Source organism: Mastomys coucha, unplaced genomic scaffold (genome assembly GCF_008632895.1).
Source record: "Mastomys coucha isolate ucsf_1 unplaced genomic scaffold, UCSF_Mcou_1 pScaffold14, whole genome shotgun sequence".
Classification (NCBI taxonomy): Eukaryota; Metazoa; Chordata; class Mammalia; order Rodentia; family Muridae; genus Mastomys; species Mastomys coucha.
The window spans coordinates 90542465-90570025 of NW_022196896.1; positions in this window are offsets into that span (position 1 = coordinate 90542465).

Below are 27561 nucleotides of genomic sequence, written 5' to 3' on the forward strand. Positions count from 1 at the left end.
TCTCTCTCTCTCTCTCTCTCTTTCTTTCTTACACATATATGTGTTCTCAGCTCCATTTGACATTTGAATTATAATATATTTAGTTTCCATACTAAATTAGTTGCCCCAATACCCCTCCCATGAGTCTTCACTCTTCCTTCTTAAAAAGAACCAAGCTTGGAGAGCCAGTGGGAACCTTCTTCCTATCCCTGAAGGCCTCTCTGGCTCCAAACAGGAGCAGCACTTTGTCTGGCCATTTACACACTGGGAAAACTACTTTGTTACCCTGATCTCTATCAGTAAGGCTGTCCTGATTGTTATTCTGTTGTCTTTTTCTGGTGATAATGCTTTTAAAGGTGACCAGAGACTCTTTAGGAAATTTCAAATGTGCCTGGATACAACTTAACAGAATGTATCCTATAGAACTATGCATAGCAAAGCCATTTCTCCACAAAGCTATTTCCCTGGACCAGTCTGCTTACTTCAGAAGCCCCCCGGATACCTTAGAAATATCTGTCTCCTTATCCCCATTATTCCTCCCCCAGAGAGCTGTCCCTAATAAACTTTGCTATGTTTCTTCTCCTGGCTAGCTTTAATGTGAGCCAGGGGAAAGATTGCAGAAAAGCACACGTCCTTTTCTGCCTGGGCTTGCAAAATTGTCTTCTGCCATGGATGCATCTGTTAGCAATGATGGAGACAATCTGTGCTGCATATGATGGTTTGTTGAGAGATGACTGTAAAAAGACCCTCTTCCAAGAAATGTTTAACCTCTTCATGCCTCTTAATGACAACTAGATCCTCGATTTAATGTCCTCTGAAGACTAGGTGATGCCTTTTCGTTTGGGATGGCCATCTTAGAGTAACAATTGTACCTTGGAATGAGGCATTCTGGAGAACTCCAGGCGCCCAAACACTATCTATATTACCTGAAAGACTGCCTTGGCCTCAAGTACTACATCTCTGCCTTTGTCTTGGACACCTTGGGCCTGAGATAGAATACCTCAATTGGTTCACAGTGGTATTGTTAAATGAAGATGGTCTTTAAGGGAAATGGAATTCCTTGACAAATCTTACCTGACCAAGACTTCAGACCTAAATCTAAACTCCTGGAAGGCTGAGAGCAGCAGAAAATTCCTAAGTTAGTCCTGAGCCACTTCTCTCACTGTCTTTTGACCTCTCTTTGGAAATGAAATCAACACAATTCCCTGTCAGAGTTTTAAAATTGCTTCGATGTGCGTGCCAGGCCCAAGATGTCCAAGACAAAACTACAGTTATCTTTGACCAATCTCATTTCCCTCACAACTCCTTTGCCAGTGCACTAGCTGAGAAGGCCATCTTACTCAAGCTGGGAACAGCTATGCTGAGAAGTATTAGGTCAGGAGTCAAGAGGAAGGGAAGCAATAATCAGTGTCAACAATAGAGCAAACTTTATTACTATTATTATCATTATCATTATTTTGAAATCTGAACTAGCGTAAAACTAAAGGAATAAAATGCAAAATTCGTGGACTTTATAAAACTGAAAATTTCAAATACATTTTGAGCTGGCAGCTCAAAAGTCCATCTCAGAAGTCCAAATGTGGTTTTCTCCTTCATTAGGGTCACTTCCGTGGACGTTTGAAAACAAAAATTTAATGTGGCATTTTAACAGATTAAATTTACTGGGAAACAAAACTGTCTATCAACAAAAATAAAAATGAAGCGAGAGAAAAGCAAAACAAAAAGTAAAGAACTATTTGTAGGAATGTCTCGATATCTAAAACATCAAGCCTCCATATACTCATTTTATATCAAAGTAGAATCTGAAATCTAGATGGATACAACATCAGCTCACCCCAGGAGGCAAGGCCAAGCCAGGCAATGAGTACAAGTAGAGAGATAAGAGGATCTGTCCAGGGATCCTCTATATCCTTGACCACAGTCAACCGTTTATTCCACTGGCATGAGAGAAAGAAACATCTAGATCTGTGCCCAGCTTGACTGCAATGCAGACATCCTAGTTTTCCCTATGAAGTATACTTTCCATGTACTTAACCACACAGCAGGGATCTGCCAGACCCAAACAGAAGCAGTAAGGTTAGGTTCATTCTCTAGAGCCCTATTTCTATTGACTATTGTTGCTTCCTTTGGTCTGATCAGGAACATCTTGGAAGAGAAAGGTGGAGAGGAGGTGGAGAGTCTTTGAAGGAACTGCATAGACATTAGAAAGCTGAGCAACTCGAGGATGCATGGCCAGGTTGGTTTTTGTGTCTCATTCTCTTCGTGACTCTTTGGGTCTAATTTCTCAGATCTGCCTCCCCACCCCACACCCCACTCCCACCCCTCCCTGCCTCCCCACCTTGCCTCTCTATTTCTCTGTTGTTGTTTGTTTCTGGCTACTCTCCATAGTTTCTTTTCCCCGTCTTCCTCTTTTAGTTTGTCTTATCATTTGCTAACAAGCCCAAGGTAACCATACAATATATAATTAAAATATTTAAGCACATGACAGGCTTTGTATATCACTTGGAATCTTGTTGCATATGTGTTAATATGCCTGTTACTTTATTTGAAGTTCTTCACCCTGTTGTGTGAGATTATTCAGCATATGCTGGGTTAGGCTTCTCCAGGGCTATCAGATGCCTTGGTGGGGCATCACTTTGCTTTGTGTTACCAAGCAATACTGCAAAAACAGGTCCTCTGTGTCCTTTGCTTTCTGAATCTCCACCAACACTCAAGGCTTTACTAATTAGCATTGCTTCTTAGACATACTAAAATAATCTTATTAAATTAATCCGTAGCTTCTAATTGACACATCGGAGATTTTCACACATTTACACCACTCCTCAGATAACTCATTTTATAGTAGTGGAAGCTGAAGTTCAAAAGCTTATACATAGACTTTTCTGGTAAATTGTGTTCATATATTAGCAACCATTTTTGAAGACTCCCACATCTTCCTTGGCTGGATATCAGAAGCTACTTAGGCCTATATTGTGGCTCTGTGAGCTCATTCGTCAAGCTTGATCTCAGAAAGGTCCAGATCCAGCCATGATGAACCAGGAGGATTTGAGGTTGCCTGAACTGGAGTAGATCAAACTCTCAGCTCTGTAATATCTCCACATCTTTGCCAAGTGGAGCTTACATGTGAGTAGAGATAAACACACACAAAAAAAAGGCCTGCAGAATCATCTTTGCAAGCAGACTTTTTGAGCTATTTTGTATCTATGTTTTGTATATGACTTTTAAATAAATATTTTCATATGCGGAGTGTGGCCTGAATTCATTTCAATCTGATTGGAAGTTTATGAGGAGGAGGCTGACCCTCATACATTTCCCACTTCTTCAATGGTTCCTGATAGTTACCAAAGCAGACTTAAGAACTTTGCATTAAAAAAAAAAATGGGTCTAGGTTGGGCAATCTAGAAAAATAAACAGACGTGACATTGAACCATATGTCAGCTATTGGCAAAGATATCATAAGAAAACATCAAATAGAGCTGATTAAACGGCATATCCCTTCACTAAGAGGCTAAAATGGAAATCTGTAGTTGTAGAGGAATTTTTAATCCAGCAGCAGCAACATGGTTGCTCTGGCAAGGGATCACATCCAAAGACCTTCTATGTCTGTGTGATCTAGCTGGAGTACAGACATGCACTTGGTTCACACATTTAATCCCAAATAATAAAGGTAAAGTTGGTTTGTAGAAGAAAGCAACCATGTTTTGGAAAATGACATCTGATTAAGGGACAGAAAAGTTATGAATCAGAGAGAGATTTAACAGAATGAGTCAGAAATAGGATATGCCCAACTCTCACAAGAACAGCACAGGAAGATAGGCTACCTAAGAGTGACATGGAGAGAGAGAACAGAGTTGAACAGTTCAGTTGAGTTTGTTCATGAGTTCTGTTTGGTTTGTGCAGTTTGTACAGTGCAGTGCAGAACAACTGAGGTCAGAGAATAAGGAGCCAGATTAGAACAAAGTGTCAGAGTTCAATTGTTAGCAGAACAATCCAGTAAGAAGCCAAGAGAAGACAGTTTGAATCAGTGAGCTTGAAGAGGAGTTTGAGCCAGAACAGCTGAGTTGAACTAGCCAGTCAGAGTTCAGAAAGACCTAGAATGGGTGAGCTTATTCAGCAGTAAGCCTCTGAGATAACAATTACATCTGGCAAATAAACGTTACTTTTGCACATAGTCCCCATCACTACCTCTAATTATCTGTACAATGCTATGAAACTCGTCTAACCCTCTGAGTTTCAACTGTTGTGTCTGTAAAGCAGAAATGACAACTACTTACAGCCACATGCGTGTTTTATTGAGTTTTTGTTGTTTGTTTTGTTTTTCTTTGGGGAGAATGTTTTATTTATTTATTTGAGCTTTGGATTTTATTATTGAAATAAATTGAACTCTTCTTGGGTAAGATTCCTGGTAACAATTTGGAAGACTTAAGGGATTTATTGAGATATAATTTGTCTTAGGATTTCATTGCTATGAGTAGACACCATGACTAAGGCAACTCTTATAAAAGCAAACATCTAGTTGGGGCTGGTTTACAGTTCCAGAGGTTCAGTCCATTATCACCATGGTGAGCATCCAGGCAGACATGGTACTAGAGAAGGAACTGTGAGTTCTACATCTTGATCCAATGGAAGGCAGGAGACTGTCTTCGGCAGGCAGACTGGGGGGTCTCTTCCTCCCTGGGCAGAGCTTAAGCACAGGAGAAGACCTTCAAGGCCCACCCCCACAGTGACTCATTTCCTCTAACAAGGCCATACCTACTCCAACAAGGCCATACCTTCTAATAGTGCCACTTCCTGTGGGCCAAGGATTCAAACAAATGAATCTATGAGGGGACAAACCTATTCAAACCACTACATAATTCATGTATTAAATATTTCCCTCATCCCTGTGTCCACATACCAGTCAGAGCAACTCAGGAAGGAAGATTTTAGTTTGGCTCATGTTTTCAGAAGACTGTGGACTGTCAAGGAGGGGTTGGGCTCATGAGGACACATGATAGACATGAAACAGGATGCTCAGGCCAGATCTGGAGCCCTCAGAGGACTAACCACAGTGAACTACTTCCAGCCACCAGATCCACTTCCTCTTAAAGGTCCTTGATCCCCTGCCCATCCCCCTCCTCTCCTCACCCCCATGAAAGAGGCACCACCAGCTGAGAATCAAATTCCTAAGCCTGGGGAGACATTTAACATTCAAGCCAATTCATATGTCACACAGTTCTGCCATTTAAAGTATACTATTCAATGGTTTTTTAATGTCTCCATAGAGCTGTGTGTCCATCACCACCACAAGCAATGAGGGCATTGTCTCAACCCTTTTTACTTACCCATCATTTCCTATTCTCTTCCTTTTCTCTCAGCACTGGACAACCTCCAATTTACTTCTTGTCTCTTCCTTATGCTTATTCTGGAGTTGTACAATATGTGGATATTTGTGACTGACTTCTTTTACTTAGCAGTGTTTTTCAAAATGCACCCATGTTATAGAATGTATCAGCCTTTGTTCTTTGCCATAACCAAAGAGATATGCCACATTTCATTTATCCATCTATTAGCTGATAGGCCCTTGGTTGGTTTTTACCATTTAACTATTACGGATTATGATACTATGAACATTTTATGTACGATTTTTGTCCCAATGACGGTGAAGTCAAGTATCTTTTCTTGGGTCCATCGAACTGTTAGCATCTATTTTGGAGAGTTTCTTAGCCTGATTTTGCTTGCTTTAAAATCTGGTAGTCTATTATCACACTGTAAGAGTTCTTTATATGAAAGTCCCATATCAGATATGGGGATTTGGGGAAGTCTTCCTCATCCGTCATTCAGTCATTCCATTTCCTTATGTTTCTTAAAAACAAAAGGTTTTATGTTAAAGAAGTCTATCTTTTTAAATCCTTTTATTATATGTGCTTTTGATTTTATACCTATTGTTAGCATCACAACATCCAAAGCCTGTGGTGATGCTTGGGCAGGTCCACAGACCTGTTGCCAGGGCAACAGCCACCATATTCCCAGAATCCATTGGGCTCACCTCCCACCTTTACCTGTGGCTGCTACGTCACAACCCATATATATACGGGAACATTCCTCCATTTTGCTCTCTCTCTTCTCTTTCCACGCCACTACCCCCACTCCCTCTCAATTAAACCTCTTACACATGAAACCGTTTGGGCCTAGTGTGGTATGTTCTGACGCGCCACGCTGCTCCAACACATCACCTATGCATTAATTTTCAAATCCAGGAACAAAGATAAACTCTCTATTCTCTTCTAAGAGTTTTATATTTTAGAATTTCAATCAATGTTGAGCTAATTGTGTGAATTATAAAATAAGATTCTAATTTCTTTCTTTGCATAACCCAGTTCTGTTTATTGAAAAGGTTATTCTTTCTCCATTTAATGATCGCAATGCCTTTGTTGCAGTCAGTTGACCATAGACTGGCGTTCCCTCCCCTCACCCTCCTTACTGCCTCCCTCCCCCATCTGATCTTTGATCCAGTGCCATACTATCTTAACAACTACTGCTGCTTTCTAGGAAGTTTTGGCTTGAGAAATGTGAGTCCTCTGATTTTGTTTCCTTTTTCAACATTCTTTTGGTTATTCAGAGTCTTTTGCATCCCCATATCAATTATAAACTTTTATGCCTCAAAAGAAAACTATTCTAGTATTGCTGCTTTGTACTATAGAAAATGCTTTTGTTTTTGTTTTTTTTTTTTCCTCCTAGAGATTTAAAACAAGCCCATCTAAATTTCTATAGTTCTACATCCATGGTGCAGTGGGAATTTCCTAAAACTAAGTTTACCAAAGACAGAACAGCTTTAAATTTCCCCTTATTCCATTCAACTCTCTGTCTTGCTCTGCTGCTACTGAGAGCTCCTTTAACACTGGCTGGCCTGGGAGGCCCTGTCGCTCAGAATGATCTTAGATCTTTAGCCATAATTTCCTTAATTTCAGACTTCTGAGGGTTGCTGTCGGTTAGCATGAGGAGAGACAATGAGCAAGAATTAATCTACCATCGAGTCAGCAGTCTAAAAAGAAAGATCTTTTTGAAAGGGGGGTTTGTTAAAGCCATTTTCCTTTAAAATTCTTGATCCAAGCATAAGCCCTCCCCTTGACCCCTGCTGAGTAATGCAATGGTCTCAAGAACCCTTAGAAACCCCTTCTCAGATGAGCATATTGAGAGGCCATGCAAATGGTGTTAAAAGCAATGGAAGCCTGCAGAGAGAGGAGAGGAATGGATGGAAAGCAAGACAATGGAGCAGCCAATAGGGAGACAGAAGGGAAGAGAGTGAAGAGGGAAAGAGAGGGGGGACCCTGCCAAGGGGGGAAGCACATGACAGGTATCAATTATTTACCATTTATGTACAATAAGGAAACTCACTTTAACTACAGGAAAGGCACCAAGTCCACTCAATAATCATTTCAGAGCGTGTGGAAGTAAAACACAGCCTTTTAAGGGGCTGTAATAAATGTGCAGTGCTCTTTGTGGGGCCCCTGAAAGAATACATGTGTTAAGCCTTGATAAATCACACTTAAAAGTAAGTGTAACATAAAAACGAAATTAGCCATACAAATAACCTCACACTTCGGCATTTTTTAAAAGTCTCTTTCAAACAGTTAATTAGAAAAGCCTCTAGGGAGCATGAGTTTTCTTCTCCTACATCTCCTTCCCTTAATGTGAGAGCCACAGCAAAGGCCAAAGCAAATAAACAGATCCAGAATGCAGGGGAAGAATTCCACATCATGTCCTCAGTTGTGAGAAAGGGGGAAAGAGAAAGAATAAATAAATAAATAGCACTGTCAGAATCTCTCTCTCTCTCTCTCTCTCTCTCTCTCTCTCTCTCTCTCTCTCTCTCTCTCTCTCTCTCTCTCTCTCTCTCTCTCTCTCTCTGTGTGTGTGTGTGTGTGTGTGTGTGAGTGAGTGTATGGCAGCACAGTCTCTGTTCCTTACTGCATGTTTTAATAGTTCCACTGTTCTCTTCAAAATGCAGTAGCCAACCCCCTCTCCCAGTCAAGTTCATGTGCCCATTCTCCAGGAACATCTGCTGCATAATGCAGTTGTGTTTCCAGTAAAGATTGTCCCAGCATGTTGCAGCCTTAAAGAGGGAATTCAGAGTTTGATTCCAAGGGAAGTGTGGCCATTAGGTCCCAGATCAAAGCAGCGGAGATAAGATGCTGGCAGATTGCAATTCAGCTCACAAGTGCCATGGAACAGTAGCAGTCACCAGCAAGTGTTCTCTCAGCAATCACTGAGTGGCACCCTCCTTGCTGGCAGTGCCCAGATCTCTTCTGTATTTAGGATAAAATCCATGATACCTATGTAACTGGAAATGTCGCAGCTCAAGTTCCAAAAGAAACCCCCTCTTATTTAATAACATGTTCTCGCAAGCAAAACCTTCCTTCATCTCAACGCCAAATCACCTCTTAAAGGCCCCGCTTCCCAGCACCACTATGACAGCAGTGACACATCAATGAAGTTCCAGAGGGAAGTCCATATGCAAACCACTGCACAATGCTAAGCAGCACATCTCCATGGCTACCACAGGGAGCAAACAGGAAACTGTCTAGGTTTGTGCATTCATTCAAAAACATTTTTTATTTGGTTTTTAATGGGTATGATGCTGATGTATGTATGGTTCCAGCAACTTTTCAGGATCATAACACAAAGAATTTTGAGACCTCTTTCTCACCCTAGTCAGAAGGTCATCCTCAACACAACAAATAACAACAAATTCTGATAAGACTATCAGGGAAGAACACTTACTTGTTCATGGCTGCTGGGAATGTAAACTTGATGTAGCCTCTATGAAGATCTGCCTAGAAGTTCCATACACAAAGCTAAAATTAGGACACTCGTATGATTCGGCGACACCAGTTCTTGGCATACACCCAAAGCCTCTAATCCACACACCATAGAGGCACTTGCACATGTGTGTCCGTCGCTTCACTATTCACAATAGCTAAGACAGGGAATCAGCCAAGTAATGGATAAAGAAAATATGCTACATAAGAACAAAGGGTTTTATATAGCTGGCAAAAGGAGTGAAATTATGACATTCGCAGGAAAGTGATGTATGTAGGTATACCTTCATGTATATGTCAAACTCAGAAAGACAAACACCATGTTCTCTCTCACATGCAGAATACATATATGTATATATATATGTATGTATATGTATGTATATGTATATATATATACACATACAGTGTGTGAGTGTGTGTGTGTGTGGAGGAACAACTAAATTCTAGACAAGTAATGGAATATATGTGAGATAAAAGCCAAAGAGAAGACTATTCTGCAGGGAAGGAAGGGGACCCACAATAAGGGGAGAAACAAGATGAGGGGAGAGAAAGGGGGAAAAAATACATGTGTATCTGTTTATTATAGGTTAACTGTAGTTGGTTGAATAAGGATGGCCTCATAGTCTCATATGTGTGAATACTAGGTTCCCAATTGGCTGAACTAGGAAGAATTAGGAGGTGTGGTCTTATTTGGAGGAGGTGTGTCACTGGAGGCGGGCTTTGAGGTTTCAAATAACTTTGTGGACCGGGATGTGAGCTCTCAGCTGCTGCTCCAGTGTCCTGCCTGCTTGCATGCTGCCATGCTCCCTGCCATGAAGCTAACAGACCCCCCCCCCCACCTCCCAATCCTGCAAACATAAACCTCAAGCAAGCCCTTCCTTCTGCAAGTTGCTTTGCTCATACTATTTTATCACAGCAGTAGAAAAAAAAATAGTAACACACTAACCCAAAAAACTAAAATGAGAACCTAGTGCCTTCCCATCTTACAGAGAAGAAAACAGACAATAATGAAAAAGACTTGACTGGAGTTCTCTACAGGCAAGCTCTCCTGCCTTTGCAAAAACACAGGTATCTCAGGAAATGATAAGAGACCTTGCCTAGAAAGACAGGCAATCATGACGAAAGTGAAAGATGGACGGGAAAGGAGCATGCTAGTTAATGAAGAAAGTCCTAGAGCTGGGGACTCTCCCCGCCATAGCGGCTTTGCAGACACTGGAGGGCAAGACATCGTCCATAAATTATACTCTGACCCCATTTTCTAAATTTCATTAAAAAACATTTTTTTTTTCCTTTTTTATCTGAACATTCTCTTTCGACTCTCACAAAGACACTCCTGGGTCTGTGTTATTACCCAATAAGTTACCTGCTCCTGTGCTCGCTGACTGTAATCAAGCCGGTGCAGCTATTCTAACAATGCACCTAAGTGGGCCACAGACCTCGATCGCTCGCCCTGTTGTGTCATTTCACTTAATTAATAAGCAGAACGAAGATTTCAGAAAAGGAGGAAATTTGATTACACAGCATTGTAATGGCACTCGAGTCTACAGTGAAGATGGAGTGGGGTCTGCCCCCTTAAAATTTCCATTTACTTTACCATTGTACAGTGGAAATGTCAGCGCAGCTCCCCTCCACAGCCCCTCCCAGGTGGCCTTTAGCCACGTCTCTCGGTAATACTAAACCATTAGTCATGCCTGGGTCAGTGATGTGTCAATAACAGAATAATTATTAAAGGAAGCCTTTAGAGGAAGGACAGCAACCTCAGTTTCAGAACTAGCTCGACCACCCAGTCATGGCTGGTTGATTAAATGAATGGATGCTGAATAAAATGGCCCCTTTACATCTGGAAACCTAAGGACTGCTGATCTCATTATTCCAGGGTTTGTTTGTAGCTGCTAAACACCTTTTCAGACCAATAAGCCGCACTGCTTTTACTCCTGATGATTGCAGCCCGCCCTTCCCAAGTAGAACAAATTTACCGGAGTTAATGGTGCTGCCATTTTAAAGGAAGTCAGTCAGCGGAGCAATTCAGAGCGATTGAATCGTTGCAGAATGCAAGGTGCAGAGAAGACATAGGCTTGAGATCCTGAAATTGGGGATGCTCACATCCTGGCCTAGACCTCTGAGAGAAACCAGCAAAATGCTAAGCATTAAAATGAGGAATAAGGAAGAGAGAATTCCCTGGGAGGATGGAGTCATGCAGCCAGGGCCAAAGAATTCTCACTCCAAGAGCAATGCCTTCAGCAGAGCCCTTCTTAGGCTGTTCAGAGGAAGAACAGCCCAGCTGACCACTTGATCTGAGACTGCCAGTCTTCAGGCTTTGGAGAGAATGACTCTCGGAGGCTTAGCCATTTTCTTTTGCAGGTTTCATCATGACAACCATAGGAGGCATGCATGTGGGAAGCTCTAACCTCAACGTTTGCTGGTTGACTTATCTTAGGCACCTTATTTAAACTTATGACCATTTATTTCTTTAAAAATGAGAACAAAAATATATTGTTTATTATGGGAATCACAATATTTATTATGGGAATTAAGACTGTATGTAAAGAACAGGCTTCAAATTCTAATAGAAGCCCAAAGGAGAGGGTTGGGCCAGTAAACGTAGGGGGATGTTCAACAAGATTTCTAGACAGTTTTCATCAAAGGCAACTATAAAAGAACATTTCTAGTACTTCCCTTTTGTACATTGTGACTAGAATAAACCCTGTTGCCTTTCACCTCTCATATTCAGTTGTGGCAGAGTTACATTTCAGACCAATAAATAAATATCTAGGAAACAAATGTCTTTAAAGGGCAATTCCTTGATCTATACCATTGATAAAGATATGCTGAAAAATGATACTTCCTATAGTGTTCTTCCTCCAATCATACAGCCCCAGGTTAATCATAAGAAAAGCATTGAATTTCCATGGAAGATTATCCTACAAAGTATCTCACTAGTGCCCTTGAAATTGGCAAGGTCACAAAAAAATAAGGAAAGCCTGAGAAACTTCCCCAGCCAAGCAGAAACCAGAGCTATTGAGAGCAACTGTAATAGAGATACACAAGTCCCCAGGACAAGAGCCTAGAATACAAAGAAGATCTGAAATAGAAACTACGGAAGTCTGAATAACTGGATGTTAATAACACACAGCATTGCTCCAGTAACAAATGCACCACACTAATGGTAAAATGTTAATGATAGAGAAATCAGTAACTGGAGACTAGAGACAAGGCACCATATTCTCATTATCCTATAAATCCCAAGCTAATCTGAAAAACAAAGTCTTTTGAGGCTCTGGGAGAGATGGCTTATGTGGAAGCACCTGCCATGGAAATGTAGGGAACTGATTTTGAATCTCTGGGACCCATGTAATGTTCAGAGCATCAGTATTTTTATCTCTGTGCTCTATCAGGGGAGATAGAAGGCAGAGACAGAAATTCACCAGCTGCTAGCCTGGCATACACAGCAAACAAACAAGAAAGATGCTGTTCCAAGCAATGTAGAAAACAAAGACTGGTGCACCTAAGGTTGGTTTCTGACCTCTACATGCATGCATTCCATAGCACATGTGTACCCACATTCACATACTAGAAGGCACATGTGTATGTACCTACACTCCATGCATCCGTGCCATACACACAGTAAATAAATGCATCAAATTAATTTGAAAAGTCCAAATTTTCTGAAAAGTATTAGAGAAAGTTAAACAGGTGACCCAAAATCACTTTCTTCTAATGCTTTTCCTTTTCACTTGAAGTGCTGCACCTATTGCTCTATCAAATCTCTACACACAAGTTCGTATGCGCGCGCACACACACACACACACACACACACACACACACACATACACACGTCCACCCAAGAGCCACCTTCTTCTGTTCTCATTGATATAGTGTCCTCCCCCCTGTTACCATGCTTGACCCCAAGCCCTCCTTGACAAGTGTCACTAATAACTCCCAATCAGAGTTGTTTTCAACACCCAAATAACCCAACCGTTCTTCCTTTACTGCCCATAGAATAAATAGCATAAGACACCCCTGAAGCATGTAGCTCTTCTCCAGATCTATTAGCAATCTGTTAGCATTGTTGTGAGCAGAAAATTTGTAATAGATAAAATTATCAGCCCAATACATTATGACTATTTGAGAAATCAATGTGTGTGTGTGTGTGTGTGTGTGTGTGTGTGTGTGTGTGTATTCATTCTCTTGATACTTAGATTTAAACACTTATTTAATTGTAAACACAGTGGACCATTGAGATGGTTCAGTGGGCAAAGACACTTACAGTCAACCCTGACAATCTGAGTATGGGACCTACATAGTAAAAAGAGAGAGCCAGTTCCCTCAAGTTCTTCTTTGACCTCTACACACTTGCCATAGCACAGTGGTGCACACACGCACACATGCAAGTAAATGTAACAATTCTTTAAATGGCATTTGGGCTGGGCAGAAAGGTCAGTTGGTAAAGTGCATGCCTTAAAAGCTTGAGGTCCTAAGCTTGATCTCAAGAACCTACATTTTAAAAAGTCAAGGTAGTGTGTGCCTGTAATCCCAGTGTTGGGGAGGTAAGGACAAGCATCCCCCACAACTTGTTGGTGAACAGGTTAGCCCATTTAGAAAGCACTAGGCCACTCAGTGATCCTGTTTCAAAAAAGACAAAAAGGAGGAAAAGAAGAAAGAGGAGGAGAAGGAAGACTATGAAGATGACGACAATGACAATACGTGAGGAATGAGACCCAAGACTGTTCCCTGGCTTCCAAATGATGGATGTATATACACATGGGCACCGACACAAACACATACACACACACAAGCACACATACCCATAAACCCACAAGGACACACACACAAACTGGCAATCTCAATACTACATTCAAAACTTACACTATTTTGATGAAGTTCAAAAAGCACACAAAACTATAAATAATAATATTCAGCCATGTCTGGATATGTAATGTGATAAAAAAAATGGACTTTTTAAAAAAAAAGATAGAACAAATAAGGAATGAACTCAAATTGTGTAAGCGGTCACCTCCTGGAGAGAGCAGACAGGGCAGAAAGAAAAAGCACAAAGTCTTTCAGTGAATGAATATATTTTATAACTTACCTGCACATTCCATGTTCTTTGGGATGTTATCAAATAAAAAAATATGGATTTTTAAAGGATAATAAGGGCCTGTAATACTAGGTTCCAGCAGCCAAGGGCTCCAACTAGGGCTTATGTAAAGAGAAAAATAATTTATTAATATTTTTGGGTGACTCACAGACTAACCAGAAGGCCCAAACAGCCAGGCTGCAGCTCAGCCAAGAACTCAGGCGTCAGAGCCGGGCCTCAGAAGACACCGTTGCATGCAGACGCTGCGGCTTCTATCTCCAAAGCTACAAACAGTAGTGCTTTGCCAGCCTCCTTCTCGAGAGTGGACAGCTGCTGTCACAGGGTGTCCTTATGGCTCCTGTTCCTTCATGCACCTCGCCTGGTTCCAGCTCTGAGTGGATAAGTCTGGTAGGGCCAAGTCATGTGCCATGTCCTTCCTCAGGAAGGCTGGGGGAGTGTTAAGATTCTATCCTTTCCCCCCAGGCTCATAGGGTTATAAATACCACACATGTAGCCAGAGACTTCATATGCTAAGTGCCCAGACAATTGATAAGTGTCCACTACAATCCACTTTTAACTGTTTAGTATCAGCACGCAGCCTTCTCTTCATGCAGTTTCTTTTTAAAAAAAAAAAAATACCTTACATACTCTAGCTACCACTCATAGCATTAATGAGGTGTCCTTGTTATCGCCAAACAGTGGGAGCTCTCAAAGACCCAAGGTTTCAGGTCCCTACTCAGCTTTACTGACAAGCTCTCTGAAAAAGCATTCTTTCATCAGAATCTAGTTCTGATACTCTATAGTTGCTAAACCAAAATACTATGCTGGCTCCTCCCACTAAGTATTTTTCTAGTAGAAACAGGGGGTAGGGGGGAAATAAAAGAAGCAAGGGGAGAGAAATTTCAACTATAAAAATGGGTTTCATTCAACCAAAAATACTGTAATACCAAAGAGTGGGTGTAAGTCAGTAGGTGACATTCATGGATCCCTGATCCCATTCAAATATCCTTCTGCCCTTGCCCAGAACCTTTTTTTTTCTCACTTTTTTATTAGATATTTTCTTTATTTTCATTTCAAATGTTATCCCCTTTCCCCATTTCCCCTCCAAAAACCCCCTATCCCCTCCGCCTCCCTGCTCACCAAACCACCCACTCCTGCTTCCTGGCCCTGGCATTCTCCTACACTGGGGCATAGAACCTTTACAGGACCAAGGATCTCTCCTCCCATTGATGACTGATAGGCCATTCTCTGCTACATATGCAGCTGGAGTCATGAGTCCCACCATGTGTTGGTTGGTGGCTTAGTCCCTGGGAGCTCTGGGGGTAATGGTTGGTTCATATAATTGTTCCTCCTATGAGGCTGCAAACCCCTTCAGCTCCTTGGGTCCTTCTCTAGCTCCTCCACTGGGGATCCTGTGCTCAGTCCAATGGATGGCTGTGAGCATCCACTTCTGTATTTGTCAGGCACTAGTAGAGCCTCTCAGGAGACAGCTCTATCAGACTCCTGTCAGCCAGCACTTGTTGGCATTCACAATAGTGTCTGAGTTTTGTGACTATATGTGGGATGGATCCCCAGGTGGGGCAGTCTCTGGAGGGGCTGTCCTAGAATCTTATACCTAGGAGATACGAATTGTTGGTAGAAAAAGAATCAGACCCTCCACACATATAGGACAGCTTATGTCCCAGGTGGGATGAAGTTTAGAATACTCCAGTACATTAAGGACTGATAAAGATTAATATTTCTATACTACTTATATTTGGAATAATTGTTTTATTTTTATTTTAAAATAACTTTATTTTAATTCACTGACAAATAAAAACATCACTCAGCTAGATTAAGGTAGCTAGTCGAATAAACAGTCACCCAGTCCCAAACTCTATGCACCTCAGTGAACGTCCATTCATTTAGAACGCCCATTCTGAATGACTACTTGGCATAAACACTTCACTAATTTGTTGGAGATACGGGACTTTCAATGGGCTGGAATATCCTCTAAATATCATTGACTACTTTGAAAATAAGCCCATCTGCTGCTCATGAATGGCTGAGGCCCAGTGTCAAGAACATGGGTTTTCTGCTTCCAAGTATAACCTATTTCTATTACATCACATTAGCTCTCAAAACATCCCCAGAGATTGGGGGAAATGAAACCCATCACAAAAATGTATGTAGGGTGACATATAAGTGTGACATGATGCACAGCAGCGGACATGTTCAACCATACAAAAGTCGGCTTTCTCCTTATCCTCAGATTATTTTAATTTTAGAAAAATAAAAAACAAAACAAACAAACAAAAAAAAAAACCAAAACTGAGACCAAGAATAGGGCTGAGACCCTTTTTTGTTCAATTACTCCTGAATCAAAAGACTTCACTGTCTGCCTCCTTTGTATTTCTTTCTTCCTTTTCCTAAGGAATTTGTCACTCATGCTGTTTCTCTGACAATCAATTCATTGATCTTCACCATTCCACTGTAGGAATATTTGAAATGCAAATGAGGTCACAGGTCTCTTTCCCATAAAGGAGGAGGGGTTGGTCATTCAGAAACAGTAAAATGCTATTGCTCTAGAGATCCTCATCTTCCTATTATGTGAATGCAACAACCTTTCTTTCACTTTATTATTTTTCTCTTTGTCAAAGCAGAAAAATAAATTACTTGCAAAAAGCATGCAGTAGTTAATTTTCCAAAACACAGGAAATCACTATATTGGAAGAATCTTTATTCATTTGACTGAAACCCGTCAATTTCTCAGACACTAAACATCAGCAGACTTAGCAAGGCTCTTTGTATCTATCATCTGCCTCATGCATCATTCATGGAAAAGGTGACCTGGCTCCCATTAGTTGACTAGCTGATCTGAATCTTTGGACTACTCAGATAAGTCATTTCCAGTGGTCCTTTTTTCAAAATTAATGAAATAGAAGATAATACATTCTACTAAAAAAAAAATTGCCCTGCTGGGAAATTCTCAGTGAAATAAGGCTAATTCTTTTCTGTATTTTGCCTCTTTCCCACCCTTATTTTTGCTTTCATTCCAAGGGACTGTGTTTCTGAATTTGTTTCAGATCCAGGAGAACAGAAGATCAATGTCAAGGCCCCAGCTGGAACTAAACAGACATGAATTTGAATCAGTAACTGCCCTCTGGTACAAAGTCTCCTTCTCCCTTTCTGCTCCAGACCTTGCTTAAGCCCATGAAAAAAATGACCAAGTCATTCCTTGGAATATCTGTTGATCGGGGCCTGTAGATAATCAAGATTTCTACCATAACACCCCACAGTGTTATGGTCATGGACTGTAACAGACATGAGTAGTCGCCCATTTTCTTACTTTCCATACAATTATAGCTGATTTTTAAATATGGGTAGGCCTTTATGTATGTGGGGGCTGGAGGCTGTGTATTGAAAAATTTAGCTAAGTGGTCACTATCCCTTTCAAAAAGCTCCTTCAATACCACCCCACAAAGGTCAGCTCCAAGTCTAGACACTGGAGCTTAACAAAATACCCAGCAGGTCCAGCTGCCTTCCTTTCTGCCCTCATTTCCCACATTCTTTTCACATTAATTTCTTTCCCCATCCTGAGCAGCTTGACATTTCTCACTGCAATATTCCTGATGTCTGCGATGCCTTCAGCTCTCCACCATCTCCATAACACATTATCCTCCAACATCAGTTCAAACCTTACTGCCTGGGCTTCTTGCTGAGGCCCATCTCTTTATCTAGCTGCATCTGTTCTTTATTCTCAGACATACCCACCCCTGAAGTCATACCTACCAAGCTGTCCAGCAGGGAATGCTAATTCCATCTCCTGTGTTCATTCAGAGCATCTTTCACGCATCAGGAAAAGTGTGAGGTTTTTTTGTTTGTTTGTTCGCTTGCTTGCTTACTTGTTTGCTTGCTTGTTTTTTCTCAGTCCAAATGTAACTGTCAAAGGAATGGCCATTCGTGACATCTAGCATTTAAATGAGCTTGACTAAGCAGATCAAGAATAGGAGTTGGATTTCTCAATGCAAGTTGAGTACTCCTTGTTCAAAATAGGTGGGGCCAGAGTGTATCAAATTTTATATTTTTCCTGCTTTTGAATACTTGCATATAAATAATGACATATGTTAGGTATAGAACCAAGTTTAGACCTAAAGCTCACTCATGTTACATGTATCATTTATATATGTAACCTGAGTGAAAATAACTTTATATGTTATTTTTAGTGTGCTTGGATTTTGACCATGGTCTACCATATGAGGTAGTGGATTTCACCTATGCTGTCATGTTCACGCTCCGACACTTATGGCTTTGTTTACATAGTACAGACTTTAGAGCAATATTAGATTTCAGAATTTTTTTTTAAACTAAGATGTTCAATCTGTACTCTCAATTATAGAATCTTTCAGTTTAAAGGGTTGATCACATGGTTTGGCCCTAAAACCAATCTACATTTAAATCCTGTTAAATTATTTATTTGTAAGATACATGTCTTTCTGTATTATAGGTATAATGTTCCAACCCGCATATTTTGGACTCTCAACTGAAGCTCTAACAAGATACTTTTACCAGTGTTTCTCTGTGAGCACTGTAGCCAAGTACAACACCATTGCCCTGCTGAGGGATTATTTCAGTATTCTTTGTTTCATGCTAAGATGTCTTTCTCTTGTCTCAACAGTATGCCTTGCTTCCAGCCCCCTCTACAACAGTGACCTTCCTCACCTCTACACTGGTTTCCTGCTCAATTTCCAACAGTCAGAATTCTGCTGCAACCATCAGAAAGCACACATCAAACACCTTACACATAGAAACTAAAAAAGAGTCAGGGGAGATTTTCCTGGGACATGGGACAAAAATTCAGGGCACAGCTAGCTGCCAGGAATAATGAAATGATGGCATCAGAAATCTGTCTCTGCTGTCTTTGTTGACTTAGTGATAAGCAAGCTCTTTAACAAGAAGAGATGGCTCCATCCACTGCCCAGTACTGACCTGGCTCCTTCAGCTGGAAAATTCCATAATTACTGACCAGTTTCCTGACCAATAAAGCAAAAGAACTATGGGGAATCTTATTGGCCCAGTTTGAGCTGCATGTCCTCCCTAAACCAATTACTATGGCAAACAAAATGAGTTTCCCATTCAGACTGCTATGGTGTGTTACCAGCACCTGGCACAGAGAGTGGTCAGTCACAGTAAAGATACATCACCACAAGACTGAGTTCCATGAGTAAAGAAAGGACAAGCTGTTGGTCAGACCAAAGCTAGATATAGATCCCATGCCTTCTTCTTCTTCAGTGATGTTTGGAAAAACAAATGCCTACTCCTTAGAGCCATGCAAACATTTCTATTGAAAAGCTAATAAAATGAAACTTTATCAGCTAGTATTCTACTAAGACATATACCCAATATATGAATATTACTAACATAATTACATATATACATAATATTCATATGTGAACATATGTAAATCACATGTATGTGCACTCAGAGATGATCGATAAATAGACAGATGATAGATAGATAGATAATAGATGATAGATAGATAATAGATAGCTAGATAATAGATAGATAATAGATAGATAGATAGATAGATAGATAGATAGATAGATAGATAGATAGTTTTAGTTAGAGTAACTGTTGCTGTGATGAATCAAAGAAACATGGGGAGAAAAGAGTTTATTTGTCTTATGGTTCCACATCACTGTTCATCAGTGAAGGAAGTCAGGACAGGAACTAAAATAATGCAGGAACCTGGAGGCAAGAGCTGATAAAAAAGGAGGGCCACTTAACCAGCTTCTTCCTTGTGGCTTGCTCAACCTGCTCTCTTATAGAACCTAGGCCTACCAGTCCAGAACTCATAGGAATTATAGTCATCTGCTTTACTATAATCCACCTACAATAAGCTGGACCCTTCCATACTAATACCAATTAAGAAAATACCCTATAGACTTGCCAACAGCCCAATTTTATGGAGGCATTTTCTCAATTGAGGTTTCCTCCAGCACACTGTGAGTGTATATGAGTGTGTGCCTGTGTGCATGCATGCGTGCGTGCGTGCTTGCGTGCGTGCGTGCGTGCGTGCGTGTGTGTGTGTGTGTGTGTGTGTGTGTGTGTGTGTTTGTGTGTGTGTGTGAAATGTAAATACACACAGCTAGTTTTATTTTGGGAAATTGATTTACATAGCTGTGAGTATTACCACATGAACTCTGTGGGTTGGACTGCTTTACGATAGAACTCCTAGATGAGAGATGAGGCTGAAATCCTGAGAAGAAACCTGCTTCACCTTTCCGTCCTTTCAACAGATTAACTAGAGCTCATTGGTGTTATAGATAGTCATCTGCTTTACCAAGTGTCAAAAGATTACAGACAGGAGTTTCTCTAGCTAGCCCTCAGGGCTCACCTGCTCAGTGTATACCTGCTATCTGACACTACAGAAATGACATGTCTAAATAGACCATGTTTTTCCTATAAATATAGAACTATGATGTTAAAAAATTTATTTATAAACTATGTGCAATAAGAGAGAAACAATAACAACTAATAAGTTAGAACAACTGTAACAATGCACTAAGATAGAAGTTATATGGCCATGGTTTCCCTCAGTGGCTAGGAGGTGATTCACATAGAGAGAGTGGATGATCTTCAGTGATGTGATTTGTGTGTGTGGCAGGACAGACGGACTGGTGCAGTGTCTTATCACTGTATCATGGCATGCAATTCACAACTGAAGAGTTCTTTACTTCTGGAACTTGCCGTTTAAAGTGGTCAGACCTCAGTTGATTGCCCATAACTAGAAGCATGGCAAACAAAACCAAGAAAAAGAACGGACTGCTGAAGTAGCTGCTGCTTCTACAAAATCCTTTATGGCATCAGGCAGGTTAGCGTTTAATTGCATAACTGAGTACCACTGCTTAGTCAGGCTAACTGTCCCGGGGAATAATAACGGAAACACGGGCATCTTTCAGACCAGTTTGAACTTTTTAAAGATTGTTAATTTTACCTTAATTTTTTGCATAGTTGACACACTTATTCGATAATATATCAATCTTGTCTTTCGTAGGTAAACAGGGTGAAAGATCTCTTTACTCACTTTCCCCCAAAATAACTTGAATAGGCTTAATTATTTTCAGGACACTAATCCATGCTGTTCAGGCATCTTCGCTTCTGGCACTGCCATTCCCAGACACACTCCCATAGAGAGACCTTGGCACAGCAGGCAGTTTGTGGGGCCCTATAGGCAAAGCAGACAATTTTCAGGGCCCAGCCACATCTCCTAAGTGCGCCTCAAGATTTACCTACAACCATGGTCCTCTTCAAGCTTTTGCTGTGTCACCTGTGCCCTGGCTAGTCACACTCTCTAGTCCATCAGAAGAGCAATCTAGAAAAACAACATGGTTCACTCTCTTCCAAGATGCCCTCCTAGGGAGAGTGAGCCTGTGTGCTACAGCGCAAGCAACTCGGGAATCTCTTTTATTTGTTTTCTTTTTTCTTTTTTTTGGTTTGGTTTTTGTTTGTTTTTTCACTTTTTTCTTGATCTCCACTCCTTCCTGGGGATATTGTCAAATATAAGTATATGTGTTATGCTTATACCTACAGCTGAGCAAAGGCCAAACAAAGATAATATGCATCTTGACTTATGTCATCTGACCATTTAAGGCTATGAAATTGCAGGAGTTCAGAAATCTCCTCCCCAAACTGACCTTGAACTCCCAGGCAAGACCTAACTCTGAGTTCAGTTGCAGTACATAGAGAACCCAAGATCAAGTTTGATACATTTTCTGAGATAGTTAATGAAGAATAAGCCCACATAGTCCACATTTCTACTCAGCCTGATCATTAATCTATCCATGCCAATTTACATATTCTATGTCCTTCCCACCTCACAGCTCTGCTGCCGCTATATCCACCCAAAAACCTTTGCAAGTCATTCCTGAACAGTCAGAAATTTTATATGTCTCCTATAGTTCTTGATCCAATCAGAGAAATAAGACCAAAAGACAAGCTATAGACGGGCAGGGATGGGGTTATAACCTGAAATATTACATTTTTTAAAATGATGCCAAAGCTGGGAACCATGGCACAGACTTATACTCAGGACTCAAGGGTAGAGGTAGGTGATTCAAAGCCAGCCTGTGATAAGTAGCAAGAAGCTACTTCAATGCCAAGCATCCAGCACTCTATAAAAAAGGTCTAAATAGTATAGGCATTGCATCAATTCATATGCTCAATGTTATAGTCATAATTCCTATTTGAAGTGAAGTTGTGATTTTAATTAACCTGCAGACTTTCTGTAAGGTGCTCACTATGCAAGAACTCTTCAAATGGTTCTATTAGAAGACCAGCCAAGCAAGAAAAAAAAGACTGATTTAGTCTCACTGGCGTGTAGGATGGGTCATAGAAGGACATGCATAAAAGCCAGCAGACATTTGGAAGTATTATAACAGCCCAAGAATGAAGGAAGATGGTAATACTGAAATTGGAAATGGAGAAGGGGATAAAGGCATTCTTAGGAGGAGATAGAGAGACTTGGATTATCAGTTGGAACATGTGTGAATGGTAAACAAGATAGTTCTCTACTAAGGCTGCACACGGGACTAAGCTGAGATGTGTTCTAGATGTGCTGGCTTAGTGCACATCAAGCTTAAAGCTTTGGAAACATCCAAGTTAGCAAGGTCCACTAGGCAGCTGAAAAGGGGGTCATAACACTCAGAAATCATGACCAGAGATTCAGATGTAGCTCAGTGGATATCAGCCAAGGTTCTGGTTTACCCTGTGTGACTCTAGCTCTCTCCTAAATAGTTCCTGTAGCCTGCATTCTTCTGGCTTACCTAAGAGACTTTACTTCAACAAGGTGCAAATCAGGCAGACAGTAATTGCTCTTTTCAAAACAACCTGCTTATTCACTTACCACTGTCTTGCACCTGCCATTCAGCAGAGGAACATGTTCCTCGGTAGTCCATGGCTGCCTCATTCATATACCATCTTCACTTCTATTCTAGCATGAGGGATTCATTAAGTTGGGTCAATAGGCTGTTTATTGAGCATAAAATATGGTTCAGGAAGTACACTCACATGGCAGAAATAAGATGATTAGGATGTGCTGTGTGCTCTAAAGAAACATGGTGTTTATAAGGAACTCATAAATGAGGAGATAAATAAATAGTTATGGGATAAAGAAAAAAAAAGATATACATACATGCCTTGAAGGTACCTATGAAATGCTCAAGTAGAGAACATGAGAAGAGTCGTCATCCAGGCATGAGAGAGCCTAAGAAAGAGGCACAGGAGCTAATAACCACATGATCAATGGCGAGGACCAGAAGAGTTCAAACCTCAGTTGGAGATTTGCTTACATGTGTGATATAATACAGAAAATGGCTGAGGGTAAGACTTAGGAGTGGTGATTGGAGGTGATGTTCTTGTTCTACTGAGATTTTGACTTGCAAGACATCTGCAGATGAGGCCAGTCCATCACCAGTGACTTTCACGTCTCTTAATACAGATTAAACTTGGAATTGCAATGATTGTTTCAAATCACTGGAGATTTCTACAATTCTCTAGCCACAAGTCATTCCCTCTAGACCAGTAGTCCTCGACCTTCCTAATGCTGCGACCCTTTAATTTAGTTCCTCATGCTGTCATGACCCCCCCACAACCATACAATTATTTTTGCTGCTACTCATTAGCTGAAATTTTGCTACTGTGATGAATTATAAATATCTGATAAGCAGGATTTCTGATATGTGACTCCTGGGAAAGGGTCACTTGACCCTCAAGGGGTCACAACCCACAGGCTGAGACCTTTGTTCTAGCCTAGGCCCTTGCAATGACAATGACTATGGATCTCTTATTTATCTAACTACTTCTCTTCCCAATTAAGATGTCCTCAATTCTGTGTGTCTCTGCTATATCCAGAGACTCCCAACAAATATTAAGAGTATTTAATAATCTGGGGGGGGCAAGACAAAATAGCAGGTAAAGATACTTGCTGTGCAAGCTTAATGATCTAAGTGAAAAGGCACCTTGATATGCACATAATTCATATATGCATACATACATACATGTATCCCCCAAAGTCAAGTTTGTCATCATGTATAGTGACCACAGAGTGTCATAATCGCAAAAGAGAGTAGATCCAGCAGATAACAGGAACAATGCAGTAACCGCTATTATATATCTACTACCTTCAATATGTTGTAGAAAAAAACTGAATCTAAACAGCCCTGTTTTGTGTCATCAGTGTAGATGACTCTGTCTGTTACTTTTCCACTGCTATAATAAAACACCACAGCCATGTCCACTTGTAGAGTAAAGTGTTTATTAAGGGCATACAGTACATAGAGCTAAGAGTTCATCATCTTGGGGCAATGGGCAGCAGGGCAGCAAGCACATTGATTGAAGCCAGAGAGCTGAGAGCTCACATCTCAAACCTCAAACAGGAAGCAAAGAGCCTACTGGAAATGTCAGGAGTCTTCTGAAACCTCAAAACCCACCCCCACCCCCAGTGGCATGCTTTCTCCAGTAAAGTCATGCTTCCTAATTGGGGATTCAAATGCACAGGTGTTTGGGGGACATCCCATTCAAATCACAATAATGACAGAGAAAGAAACGTTCACCATACACGAGGGGACCTTATTCTGCAACAAGAATTTGACCTTTCTCTACCATTCTCAATTCCAAATCTACTAAGAAGTGACTCGGGTCCAGCCTAAGCTAAAGAAATACTCCCTTGAAACAACCCGTATGACCTGAATGCCAAACGTTAGATGCCAAGTACACCCCGTGGAAGGTGCACGTCTGTGGCCTCGACACTTGGAAGCAGAAGCAGGAGGATCAGAAGTTCAAGGTCAGGCTAGGTAACATGAGACCCTGTCTCAACACAAAAGGAAAGAAGTACTACCATGAAGCCAACCATTGTGACTGGGAGGGCTGCTAGAAAGGCCAGTCCTAAGCTGGGCAGATCTCAATGAAGGCATCCAAAATTGGGAACAATCCTGCTATCACTGTCAGCTGATGAACCCATTTGAGGAGATTCCCTAACTCCCTCCCCTCAGACCTAGTCCTGAGCAGATATCCTAACTTTCCTGAGCCTGCTCTCCCCCATTAATCACAATGCCAAACAGGAGTTCCCTAGCTATCAACTTAGCTGTCCACCTAACTGTGTTCTTGACCCAAGGCCTTTGAATGCCTACTCTGTTCTCTGTATACCTTGTCCAGCCCAGAATTCTCATTCTCTATTATGTGTCTTCCTAGGCCAACTGATACACACCTCTCATCCTAGGTGACAGGTTAGGATGTCTTAGAACATCCTGGGTACGCCTTTTGCATTCATTTGTCCATCAACTCTGTTGCTCCCAAACAATCCAATGAATCTAAAGCTAACTATAATTCGGAGGGAAAGAATCATTTTTACAGCTGACTATGAGCTGTTCTTGCATTACATTGTTCTGTATTAACTGAGCGGCTCATATCAGAACCATGGACTTCCCTTCTTTTGTACAGTTCCACAGTTGCAATCCTAGTTACCATTGAATGGTATGAAATGATGACACAGTTTCCATATATATATATATATATATATACACTATTACACACACACACACACACACACACACACACACACACACACACACATCAAGTGAGAACCCCCTGAATTCTAATTGGATATTGTCTCATGTACTCATGCCTCCAACCACCTAAGAGTCCCTTGCTCTGTTTCATTCCATCAGGGTTTTCATCCCTTTCAGCATCAGGACTCAGGCTGGTAGGCAGTGGGGCTAGGCAGTTTCCCAGCCTATCTTCCTTGCTCACTTACCCTGCCAATTTTCATTGTTACCCTTTTATTGTCATCAAGTTTATAGGAGAAAAAGATGGCATCATATTAGGGCATAATTAGGATAATAAACGGGGGCTGCAGTTTGCCTTTGGCCTGCTTCCAGTTGGGTAGTATACATAACCACCTCTAGCCGACTGCTCGATGGCTGTGACTTTGATAAAGTGGCATTATTTACTGCTAATGGATGAGATGATGATTTATTACTAATTACTCTTCCTTTCCACAAATTTTATATTATGTTAAATGAAGGATTACAGTGGGGGGTAATAAATATTCACTAGGAAAAAAAAATGTCTAACTGCAAAGTTCATGAAACTAGACTCTGAATAGAGGACTAGCGAGAGCTGTGAGCTGAAGAGTGACCGCTACTCTCTGACCCACCTCTGTGTGAATGACTCACTCCTGCCTCTAGCCGTCTCCATGCAGCTCCATTCCTTCAGAGCATGCTCCATCTACCAACCCCTAGGTCCATCCTCCCTTGTTCTTGAGAACACATTATTAAAACCCCCAGGAGAGGAGCCCCAATGGTAGCAAGACCTTACCCAGAGTCAATTTGGTCCTCAGGAGTCTCCTCTTGGTGTGGAGATGGGATCTCCGAGAGCTGAGGATGACTTTAAGAACCAAGGATGTTTAATCAAAAGATTCAGTGACAGAAGGAATGTAAATGGATACAAACGTAGAATCTTAAGGCTATAAACAATGGTAATGCCTTTGGGGCAAAATAGAGTTTCCTTTACCAGTAAACACACCCCTTTTGGAAGGGGACAAGACCTAGGGAGCCCTAACCGGAATGTTGGACTAGAAGAGCAAATTTGAAAAGAAAAACTCAAGAGCTGTGTGGGTGTAGATGGATATGCCAAAAGGAGGCCAGGAGGAGAGTCGGAGACGAAAGAAAGCTAAGCTGGAGACACACTAGAAGACTCTAGAAGCCAGGAAAGTATGGAAACACCTTATACTTCTTTATAATTCTATAGTGCCTGACACTTAATGCTGAACAGAGATATGTTCTGGTCTGGCTTGATGGCTGAGTTTTGGCAAATATACTAACAGAGGGGGAACCAACATTCTTCATATGTAGATCAATGAATGGCTAATGTCCTTAAACCAACAACATTTGTAAAAGATGCTGTCTTCTTATTAGCAAGAAGTGAAGGATCATCAACCTAAGCATTACTCTTTATTTCCATACCACTGGAGGTCTTTGCTGCAGGCTAAAATTCCATATCCTTTATAATTAGCACACAGAGCAGTATCTGACTTTAGTGTATTTTTGATCAAATTTTATTGTTTAGTAAGTTGCTACTTAAGTTAGTTTGTGGTATTTTTTTTCCTTCACTGAATTTATAGGCCTCTTCTTACACACTGTGGTTTCTTCTAGCATCGGTTGCAGTCTGGTTTGAATCCTATGTTCAGATTACCAACACATAAGTTGCCTTGTTGATATAATATAAAGCGAATGAATAGTGTTTGGCATTTCACAGAATGTGTTTGTGTTATCACTGAGCAGAGAGCAGGAGAACCCATCTTCTCTAACACTTAGAAACCACCAGACACGACTGTACTCCAACAACAAACATGGCATTGAACTCTTGCCAATAGCTACCTGATGTAAAGAAATGGCCCACAGCATGTGACCTTAAGGATGAGTTCACCAACAGAGATGGGAGAGACGGATTTTCTAGATATAGAAAGCGACTTTTCAAGGTGTGAAGACTTACAGAAGACTGGAGAATGATAAAAATGTCAATGTAATAAGAATGCAAGGTGTATAGAGTAGACAGGAAGAAACAGTAGCAAATGGGGTTGCTTAGAGATAAACTGTGCTAAGAATTTGCATAGACAAATTTTAACCTTTGAGCAATTAGAGGCTCTGAGGCACAGGAAGGAATGTACAG